An 11,343-nucleotide genomic window follows, 5' to 3' on the forward strand; every position below is an offset into this window, starting at 1 on the left:
GGGGGGGGGCACATCTAGGGAGCATCCTACCACGAAAGTAGGCCTTTTTCTTGTTGGGCTCTTTTTGGCTGCTTTGTTTGGCTTTGTCCATGTCATGACTAAATTCTCATCTAATTAAGGGAATGAGGTAAATCTTTTACCTCCATTTCAAAGTAAAACATGCTCATATTCAACCAAAAGATTAAGGCTTTTTCGTGTAAGACTATTAATTACTTAGTTTACTTTTTCCAAAAGCAACGCTTCCATGAGATGCTGATGAGAAGTTTCAGGTTTCAACATGAAAGGGGTCTAATTTTCTTTGAATTCCGTCCAGTCATACCCATGCTCATAATAAAGCTTAAGATTCTGCAGTTTTATGCTGGAATGATACCCTCCAAACCAGGGCCCCAGTGGAAGTATAAACTAACTACCAGTACAGCACACCAATCTTCTGATAAAGGACCTTAAGAGGAAAACCAAGATTCGGCCAAATGCTCTTTGGAACCTCAACTTCATTCTGGCTCGAGCATTTTCTCCAAACTCTATCAGTTTCTGCAGTTGCACGGTTACAAAAGAGCCCCCTTGTTTAGTCCGAACTGAACAGATCCTGTCATTTACTAGTACGTAGCATAAAAAAAACTATCCTGGAAACGTTTTGTACCTTTCAGCAACTGAAGCATGGAGGATTCAATTTGACAACCTAGCTCAAGGATAAGAGGTAATTTCAATTACTGAGATACTGATAGGCTTTAGTGTACACGCCAGACAAGTAGTTAACCTGTTATGTGGGCCAGCCCATCAAACGTGGAGTCTTATCCCTTAATTAGAGTCCTAGTTGATGAAGCAACGTTGTTAGGAAAGATTCCAGTCACTTCAGAGATCGTATTAGAGTTTGAATATATTTACCGGCTTGTTGGTCAAGTCTTGTCTACTATATAAAGGGCCGACCCCTCTCAATAGAGCAGGGAAGAATGTTGTCGTTTACTTTTATCTACTTTTCAGTAATTAGGGTTATGTCAGTAGAAGATCCTTCCAATTTGGTATCTGAGCCATCACGGGCAAAGAAACTGAGATCAAGGCAGTGGAGCAGATGACGATCATCACAAAGCAATTGGAGACCTTCACACGCCAACGAGCGGAGGACTAGGCGCTCCTCACCGGACTGATGCAGCGCTTGACGGCGCTCAAGCAAAGGCCGCCGGCCCTGCCCCCGCCGCCATATTCTATCGGCTGCAGCAGCCGCTCATGATGCCACTTCCCCGTTTGAGGCCCTCCTACCCAGCAACAACGCGCCCCTGGTGCTTCCGTTCGCCAACAGAACCTCCGGTATCCCTTTTTTCCAGCAAGGGAATCGCCACCGTCGGCAGACTCCACCCGCCAGGCAGATTGCCCACCCCCACTACCCATTCACTTTCCTGCTTTCCACCTTCTACTTCCCCTTGCAACACAACCTGTGGCAATCGCTGCCAACCACCTCAGCCGTCAACACCCTTTTACCACCTCCAACCATCTCCTTACTTACCACAGCCACCCCCTAACATCAATCTGGGCCACTTGGCACTCCCACTCTGCAGCCCAAATCCCACACCAATTTTTCACCCACCTATCAGCGCAGAAGCAACCCAACCATCAGCAGCAGCAGCCGCAGATTTTCGCCGCCGCCTCTACCACCTTCACGCCTCCACCTGCCAACCGATTTCATACGCCATTATGGCCATGCCCCCCTCCACAACCCATCTATGGATCCACCCGCCCTTCACCTCCCTTCTAACCCTGCCTAACCATCACCTCGGCTCTGATTCGGGTTCCGCCGTGCCCCGCTTCCACAACCTTGAATTCCCAATATATGATGGCTTGGTCGATCCTCTTGGTTGGCTCAATAGGTGCGAGCAGTTTTATGTGGACAGCGCACTGCAGCCTACCACCTCACCAAATGACGCTTAATTCTGGTACTTACAGCTCAAGGCAATTTCGGCATGCCGACATGGGAGTGGTCCAAGGAGGCTTGCCACGTTCAATTTGTGCCGTCACTTCACGCAAATGCCTTGGGTGTGTTTGTGCGTCTGCTGTTCACTTCCTCGGTCACAGACTACACTAGCAGGTTTCTAGCGCTATGTGTCGCAACAATGAGCCATTAACACCGTCCCAACAACGGTTTCTGTACGCAACAGGGCTGCCCGGTGGTCTTCGCATTGACGTCGAACTTCAACGGCCATCTGACCTCCACATCCCCATCTCCGTCGCCAAGGCCTATGAGCAGCGGCCTTACCCTCTAACAGCGTCATCACACCAGCCTTCTGGGCCTACAAGACCCTTCTGCCCCTCCGATCTTCCTGCAGTCAACACAGCTACAATACCTTTCCCGCCAGCACCACTAGCACATGTTCTGTTGTGGACCACTCCAGAGCCAGCCCCGCCACGGCAGGTTCAGCACCTCACTCCAGTTGAGTTAGCAGAACGCCGTCCTCAAGGCCTTTGCTTCAACTGTGATGAGATTTATGTTCGGGGTCACCTGTGCGCGCAGCTTCTCTTCATCGAGGCTGATCACTACGACCAAGATAACTCCACAACTAGTAACACCCAAGGTCCCCTGGGAGGTAATTGATAACCTGCAGCTTGCAGACAAGCTGTTTTTCAAGGATGGGAGAGATGTTGTGTGGGCCAGCCCATCAAAACATGGAGTCTTATCCCGAGTCCTAGTTGATGAAGCAACTCTGTTAGGAAAGAGTCCAGCCAGTTTAGAGATTGTATTAGAGTTTGAATAGATTTACCGGCTTGTTGGTCAAGTCTTGTCTACTATATAAAGGGGCTGCCCCTCTCAATAAAACAGAGAAGAATACTGACATTTACTTTTATCTACTTTTCAGTAATTAGGGTTATGTCAGTAATTGATCCTTCCGTAACCATTTGTGTTTTGGACCGATAGGACTTCCACAACGAACCACAAGCTTGGTGTATTGATGAGCATCCTACCAGTTTAGCCATCAATCCAACATGACACATTACCCAAAGAGATGCTACTGGTCTATGCAATCTGTCAGTATTTGAAACTTTCAGGTCTGAACTCTCTAATGTTGTAATGTGCAAGAAAGTCCCCAAAAAGAGAAGGTCGCTCCTTTTACAAGTGCGTAGAGAATTTTTGTGCTAAATTAATAACCAAAACTGCCTGGCGTTCACCCTTGGGTTGAAGATCAATTATTCCTTTACATAGAGAAGGTACAAATATAGTTTAAGGTGTAGCGGTTAGGTCAACAAGGTTTGGCACACGCAACAAACAACATATAAACATTGTTTTGCCGCAAAGGCCAACCTGTCTGGTTTTCACCCTTGGGTTGAAGACCAATTATTTTATTGCACTCATAGGGAAGGTAAGAATACAGTGTTGATGTGTAGCCGTTAGCTCAACTGGGGTCGGCACACTCATTGTTTTCCTGCATAGGCCAACTACAGAGCATTCAATCTGAACAGAAAATGACTTAAAAAACTAATTCCTTCTTAAGATCGTTCCCCTCGAACAAAATTGTACAGAATTGTTCAAAATGATTGCTTTGTACCAATTATTCCACCACAATCATAGAGAAGATCAGTATATGGTGTTCATTGTAGATATTAGCCAAGTTGGGTTGGCACACTCAAAGCATGATCAAAATACAAGTATTCTTTCCCGCATTGAGCTATTGACTAACTAAAGAACATTCAATTTAGACAGGAAATAACTATAAACTCCACTTGTGATTTTTAATAAACTAAATCATTTTGTAATAATCATAGAATAAAGCTCCGTATCCAGTAGGAGCCAACCTTACAGTAACTCTAGTGCTATGTTAACTTGAATGGTGTAGAGCAGGGTGGATTACACAAACGATTGGAACGCAGAATGCAAGTGTAAAGTGAAGATGGCAGAAACTAGGGTTCTACCCGGTCTAGGGCGTAGCCTGTAAGGGAAGGAGGGAGGAGGGAGGAGGAGATTGCGCGGCGGCCGGCGGCTGAGCGCCGTCCTTGCGGCTGGTGCGACGGCGGCGGACGCAAGAGGTGGCTAGGGTTAGGTCTCCCGGCTCCCTAAGGGAAGCCGAGCAAATACTGATTGCTTCTTGCTTCCTTAGATCGATACATCTCCTCTCCTTATATAGAGAGGTTTACTTGACTCCTAAGCAAAAGATAAGATAATTGGGCTAAGCCCCTAATAACGATAAGATAACTTGGGCCACAACCCACTGGGCTAAGCCCCTAATATGACGGTCATAACACTTCTCCCCGCCTGTACAAACAGCTCGTCCTCGAGCTGTAAGGTGGGGAAGCGCTTGCTGAACTCCTCGCGGTGGTCAACCAGCGTCAAACACCTTCGCTACAGCTGGGTCGGCGGCGACGACGTCCTCCTCAATGTAGTCTGCAGCCTCCAGGTAGAAGAGTCGCGGGCAGACGTGGCCGGGCGTGTAGGGCTCGTCGCAGTTGAAGCACAACCCTTGGCGGCGACGCTCGAGTAGCTCGGCCGAGGTGAGCCGGCGGAACGAGCGCGCCGCGGTCGCGGCAAGGGGTGCCGCGGAAGCCTGAGCAGGCCGACCCTGTGCGGGAACATCCGGCCCGGGTAGCGGCCCGGCGGCCCGGGATGGTGATGCCTGCTGGATGGCCACCACACGGCGCTCGAACGCGCGGGCGTAGTACATGGCCGTCTGGAGGTCCTGGGGTCCCTGCAACTCGACGTCCATGTGGATGTGGTCTGGAAGGCCCCCGACAAAGAGCTCGGCCCACTATAGTGCCGTCACACCCGGCGCGTGACACGCCAGGGCCTGGAAGCGGTCGGCGAAGTCCTGCACCGTGGAGGTGAAGGGTAGACGGCCCAACTCCGCCAGGCGGCTCCCGCGGATCGGTGGCCCAAAACGAAGGAGGCACAGCTCGCGAAAGCACTCCCACGGGGGCATGCCGCCCTCGTCCTGCTCGAGGGCGTAGTACCATGTCTGTGCTGCACCGCGGAGATGGTAAGAGGCGAGCCAAGTGCGATCCGACGCGAGTGTGCGCTGCCCGCGGAAGAATTGCTCGCACTGGTTGAGCCAGTTGAGGGGGTCCTCTGTGCCGTCATAAGTGGCGAAGTCAATCTTGGCGAACCGTGGCCGCGTCCGGGTCAGAGCTGATGGATAAGTCTGTGTACTAGGGTCCTTGTGGGGCTGCAGCACATGGTCCTTGTGGCAGTTAGGAGGATAAAGTCCTGGACCATCAAGGACTGGCTGTTAGGATAGAGTTCTGTTCTTGACCATCAAGGACTGTCAGTTAGCATCTTAGACTGGCATCTTAGCAGCATCTTAGCATATGCCTTGGCTGGCTAGCAGCCTATAAATATGTATCCCCAACCCCTCAGGTTGGCAAGGCATTGTGTGAGAAATAAACCAACGAAAATTGTCCCAACTCTCCTAGTGTCATCCACAACTATCAATGCTCAGGCTGAAAGGTCTAACAAGTGGTATCAGAGCCAGGTTAACCTGTACCCTGAGCATTTCCTGTGAGCAGCCCAAGTCGGTAGCAGCAGCTGCTCCGTCTGCCTCTGGTTACCTTCCTCCCTCCGGACTGTTGAGCAGCAGCTCGTCTTCATCGGCCTCCTCTTCACGCAACAGCCCCCCTGCAGCGAGCCATGTCTGCAGGTCGCTCTCAGCACACGGCTACCTCGAGCATGCGGCGCCGGCAGGAGGCCGAGCGCGCCGTGGCAGAGGAGCGTGAGCGAGCGGCTGTAGCAGCAGCTGCTGCGGCGGCAAGAGTGTCGAGGCTGGCTGCAGCGATGCTGGCAGCAGCCAGAGCGGAGGTAGAAGCAGCCAGGGCGGAGGTAGAAGCAGCAGCAGCAGCAGAAGCAGCCCGTGAGGCTACGGCGGATGCCAAGGCACTCCGCGGCAGCCCCGGCAGCTCCAGCAGCTCCGCGCCTGCGGACGACGGCGCCGACGCAGATCGCGCCAAAGTGGCGCAGGAGCGGACGGCGCAGTGGGCAGCCGAGCACGCCCGCGCTCCAGGTGGAGGCGCGCACCGCGACGGCGGCTGCAACGACCAGGACCGCGGCCTCTACGAGGTCCGGACTGTGGTCAGAGATGTTGGTTCCAGTGTTGGGTGGCCTACCCTCACTAAAACCAACTACGTCGAGTGGGCCGGGATCATGAAGGTCAGGCTCCAGGTGCGGCGCATGTGGGAGGCAGTCCAGGACAGCAACGTCGACCACCTAGAGGATCGACGGGCACTGGACGCCCTCATCGCCGCAGTCCCGCCCGAGATGCAGTTCTCGCTTTCCAACAAGCGGACTGCCAAGGAGGCTTGGGACGCCATCGCCGCAGCACGCATCGGCAGCGACCGTGCTCGCAAGTCCACCCTGCAGGCACTTCGTAAGGAGTGGGAGAACCTAGGCTTCAAGCCAGGTGAGGACGTTGATGACTTTGCTCTCCGTCTCAACACTCTGCTGCAGAAGATGGTGAAGTTTGGCGATGCCACCTACACCGAGGAGAGAGCTGTCGAGAAGCTTTTTCGGTGCATTCCCGAGAAGTACAAGCAGATGGCTCGCTCGATCGAGTCGTTGCTGGACCTCTCCACGATGACGATCGAGGAGGCGATAGGCCGTCTCAAGGTCGTCGACACCGACGAGCCACAACCCCCCTCGGGGCCCGTCACCACCGGCGGGAAGCTGCTCCTAACTCGGGAGCAGTGGGATCCCAGCCTTGGTGACAGGAGGAAGGGGGAGCCTTCCTCCTCGACGGGCGGCCGCAAGCGTGGCAAGCAGCATAAGGCGCGAAGAGGCCCCCCGGGCAGGGCACAAGGACGTGCCGAAGGTGACGCCCGCGGAGGCGCCAAGGACGGCGCCGCTGGCAAGCCCAAGCCGGCACAAGACAACAGTTGCCACAACTGTGGCCGGTTTGGCCATTGGGCCAATGAGTGTCGGCAACCACGACAAGGCCAGGCTCACGTCGCACAGGCGAAGGAGGAGGAGACGGCTCAATTCATGGCGCATGCAAGCATTGAGCTACCCTCGGCGACTCCAGTCGCAAAGGCTTTCATCCACCTCGATGAGCCAAAAGCACACGCTCTTCTCGGCGATGGCTCCGGGAAGGACAAGGCTACGGGGTGGTGCCTCGACACCGGCGCCACCCACCACATGACCGGTCGAAGGGAATTCTTCGCCGAGCTCAACTCCGATGCGCGAGGCTCCGTCAAGTTCGGGGATGCCTCCGCTGTGGAGATAAAGGGCGTCGGCTCCGTCATCTTCACCACCAAGATGGGAGAGCACCGGCTGCTCACCGGTGTCTACTACATCCCCGCGCTAAGAAATTCCATGAGTGAAGTGCATCAAAGGTCCTCAAACTATTTTAAAGGTGTTATGTAGGTTCTCGAACTATGAAAAGGGTCATTCAGGTTCTCAAAGTGCAATATGCGTGTCATCCAAGTCCTCAAACTATTTTAGAGGTGTCATGTAGGTCCTTGAACTATTTCAAATGTGTCACATACGTACACACATATTGCACTTCAAGGATTTTTGAGGACCTGGATGACACTTTTCATAGTTTAAGGACTTATGTGACACCTTTAAAATAGTTCGAGGACCTAGGGTGCACTTTACTCAAATTCCATCATCAGCTTGGGACAGCTGGATGAGAACGGCTCACGCGTGCTGATTGAGCATGGGGTCCTACGCATCTGGGATCGCCAGCGTCGCCTTCTCGCCAAGGTGCCCAGAGGTGAAAATCGACTCTACGTCCTTGATGTGCAGGTGGCACAACCGGTCTGTCTCGCTGTCCGTCGAGACGACGAGGCGTGGCAGTGGCATGAGCGATTTGGGCACCTTCACTTTGAGGCCCTGAAGCGTCTAAGTGCCAAGGAGATGGTGCGAGGCCTGCCATGCCTCGACCATGTGGAGCAGTTCTGCGACATCTGCGTGCTGACAAAGCAGAGACGACTCCCCTTTCCCCAACAGGCGAGTTTTCGGGCTAAGGAGAAGCTGGAGCTCGTGCACGGAGACCTGTGCGGCCCGGTGACGCCAGCCACACCAGGAGGTCGACGCTACTTCCTGCTGCTCGTCGATGATCTCTCCCGCTACATGTGGGTGATGATCCTCGGCAGTAAGGGAGAAGCGGCGGACGCCATCAGGCGCGCGCAAGTTGGTGTGGAGGCGGAGAGCGGCCGCAAATTGCGCGTGTTCTGCACTGACAACGGCGGCGAGTTCACGGCAGCTGAATTCGCGTCGTACTGCGCTGATGAGGGCATCCAGCGCCACTACTCCGCGCCGTACAGCCCGCAGCAAAACGGCGTCGTCGAGCGGCGCAACCAGACGATTGTGGGGATGGCTCGGGCTCTCCTCAAGCAGAGAGGGATGCCGGCTGTCTTCTGGGGAGAGGCGGTGCTAACGGCCGTCTACATCCTCAACCGCTCTCCTACTAAGGCACTCGACGGCAGAACTCCGTACGAGGCCTGGCATGGGCAGAAGCCGGCGGTCTGTCATTTGCGGGTCTTTGGTTGCCTTGCGTTCGCCAAGGAGCTCGGCCACATCGGCAAGCTCGACGACAGGAGCACTCCGGGAGTCTTCATCGGCTACGCGGAGGGCTCAAAGTCCTACCGCATCCTCGACCCAAAGACACAACGTGTGCGCACAGCGCGAGACGTCGTGTTCAACGAAGGGCGAGGGTGGCAATGGGACAAGGCGGTGGACGACGGCTCGACGCCGACGTATGACGACTTCATTGTCGAGTACGCCCACTTCAAGGAAGCTGGGGGAGCAAGCAGCTCCTCTTCACCGGGCACGTCTACTCCGGCCCCAACTACATCGACTCCGGCGCCTGCTACACCGACGACACCACAACCGGCGACGCCGCATACTCCAGTCCCGGCGGTCGCCACTCCGGGCTCGTCTTCATCAGCACCAGCTCACGCAGAGCACAACCCGATGAAGTTCGCTTCCCCGCTCACTCACGACGAGGAGCGTATCGACGCGTGGTATGACGGCGAACCGCTGCGGTACCGTACGATGGATAATCTGCTCGGCGACCAGCCGGTGCCAGGACTGGTGCCACGTGACCTGGAGGCGCAGCTACAGCTCGCGTGTGAAGACGGCGAACCACGGTCCTTTGCAGAGGCCGAGAGAGACGCGGCATGGCGCGCCGCGATGCAGTTGGAGATGGATGCGGTCGAGCAAAACCGCACCTAGGAGCTTGCTAATCTCCCTCGAGGTCACCGCGCAATCACCCTTAAGTGGGTGTTCAAGCTGAAGAGGGATGGAGTCGGCGCCATCACCAAGCACAAGGCTCGCTTGGTGGCCCGAGGCTTCTTGCAGCAGGAAGGAGTCGACTTCGACGACGCTTTCGCTCCCGTGGCACGGATGGAGTCCGTGCGACTTCTCCTTGCGCTGGTTGCCCAGGAGGGCTGGCGTGTCCACCACATGGACGTTAAGTCGGCATTCCTCAACGGCGACTTGAAGGAGGAAGTCTACGTGCATCAGCCACCGGGGTTTACGATTCCCGGCCAGGAGGGCAAGGTGCTCCGCCTGCGCAAGGCTCTCTATGGCCTTTCGGCAGGCACCCAGGGCGTGGAACGCCAAGCTGGACTCCACGCTGAAGAAGATGGGTTTCGAGCAGAGCCCGCATGAGGCTGCCGTCTACCGACGAGGGAGTGGAGGAAATGCCCTGCTGGTGGGCGTCTACGTTGACGACCTGGTGATCACCGGCACCAAAGATGCAGAGGTGGCGGCGTTCAAGGAAGACATGAAGGCCACGTTCCAGATGAGTGACCTGGGGCTCCTCTCCTTCTATATAGGGATTGAGGTGCACCAGGACCACTCCGGGATCGCGCTTCGACAGTCCGCCTACGCCAAGCGCATCGTTGAGCTAGCTGGGCTCACCGACTGCCATCCAGCTCTCACTCCGATGGAGGAGAGGCTGAAACTGAGCCGCGACAGCACGACGGAGGAAGTGGTGCTACGCAGTACCGACGCCTTGTGGGGAGCCTTCGCTACCTCACTCACACACGGCCGGACTTGGCATTCTCCGTCGGCTATGTCAGTCGGTTCATGGAGCGACCAACGTCGGAACACCAGCAGGCAGTGAAGAGGATCGTCCGCTACATAGCAGGGACCCTCGACCATGGCCTCCACTACCCTAGGTGTCCTGGGGCGGCACACTTCGTCGGGTACAGCGACAGCGACCACGCCGGCGACATCGACACCAGCAAGAGCACGAGCCGGATCCTCCTCTTCCTCGGCAAGTGTCTCGTGAGCTGGCAATCAGTCAAGCAGCAGGTGGTGGCCCTGTCCAGCTGTGAGGCTGAGTACATAGCGGCCTCCACCGCCTGCACTCAGGCGCTCTGGCTTGCTCGACTGCTTGGTGATCTTCTCGTTCAAGACACCAGAACAGTGCAGCTCCTGGTGGACAGCAAGTCCGCCCTGGCCCTGGCAAAGAACCCCGTGTTCCACGAACGGAGCAAGCACATCCGACTGAGGTATCACTTCATCCGCAGTTGTGTGGAAGAAGGGAGCATCAAGGCGAGCTACATCAACACCAAGGATCAGCTCGCAGACCTGCTCACCAAGCCCCTTGGGAGGGTCAAGTTCCTCGAACTTTGCTCCAGGATTGGGATGATTCAACTCTCCCACAAGACGACGTACAAGACTTAGGGGGAGAATGGGATAAGTCTGTGTACTAGGGTCCTTGTGGGGCTGCAGCACATGGTCCTTGTGGCAGTTAGGAGGATAAAGTCCTGGACCATCAAGGACTGGCTGTTAGGATAGAGTTCTGTTCTTGACCATCAAGGACTGTCAGTTAGCATCTTAGACTAGCATCTAGCATCTTAGACTGGCATCTTAGCAGCATCTTAGCATATGCCTTGGCTGGCTAGCAGCCTATAAATATGTATCCCCAACCCCTCAGGTTGGCAAGGCATTGTGTGAGAAATAAACCAACGAAAATTGTCCCAACTCTCCTAGTGTCATCCACAACTATCAATGCTCAGGCTGAAAGGTCTAACAAGAGCACCATGGCCGACTGGCTCGGCGGTGCGGGACAGCGATGACGGCAGCGCCCGGTCGGTGGTGGAGTGGCCGGCGTAGGGGCCAGCGGAGCCAGACGGGTCACCGTACTGCAGCGTGGGTACCGGTGGTTCCCCGGCCTCCATGTAGACTGGCGGTGGTGACGTCCCGATCAGCCAGGCCGGAATCAGGGACGGCGACGGCGGAAAACGGACGTGCTGTATCGAGAGGCTGCCTGGTGTGGACTGGCCCGGTCCAGAGCTGGGCGGCGGCGGTGGAAATTGGAGCGGCGCGGGTGGCGCGGTTGGCGCGGCTGGGCCGATGCGGGCCAGTGCGGCCACTGTGGCGCTGGGGCGGGCACGGGTGGCGCCGCGAGAGCCAGCGTGGGC

The 11,343-nt window shown here is 55.7% G+C and overlaps 1 protein-coding gene across 2 annotated transcripts in view; it reads right to left on the reverse strand.

Annotated features, from left to right (window-relative positions):
• The window catches only part of LOC119322300 (E3 ubiquitin-protein ligase GW2-like), an 18,419-nt gene that overhangs the window by 2,635 nt on the left and 4,441 nt on the right, over nucleotides 1-11,343 (reverse strand). The gene's annotated exons all lie outside the window — the stretch shown is intronic.

The sequence above is a fragment of the Triticum dicoccoides genome, chromosome 6B (assembly GCF_002162155.2).
Source record: "Triticum dicoccoides isolate Atlit2015 ecotype Zavitan chromosome 6B, WEW_v2.0, whole genome shotgun sequence".
Classification (NCBI taxonomy): Eukaryota; Viridiplantae; Streptophyta; class Magnoliopsida; order Poales; family Poaceae; genus Triticum; species Triticum dicoccoides.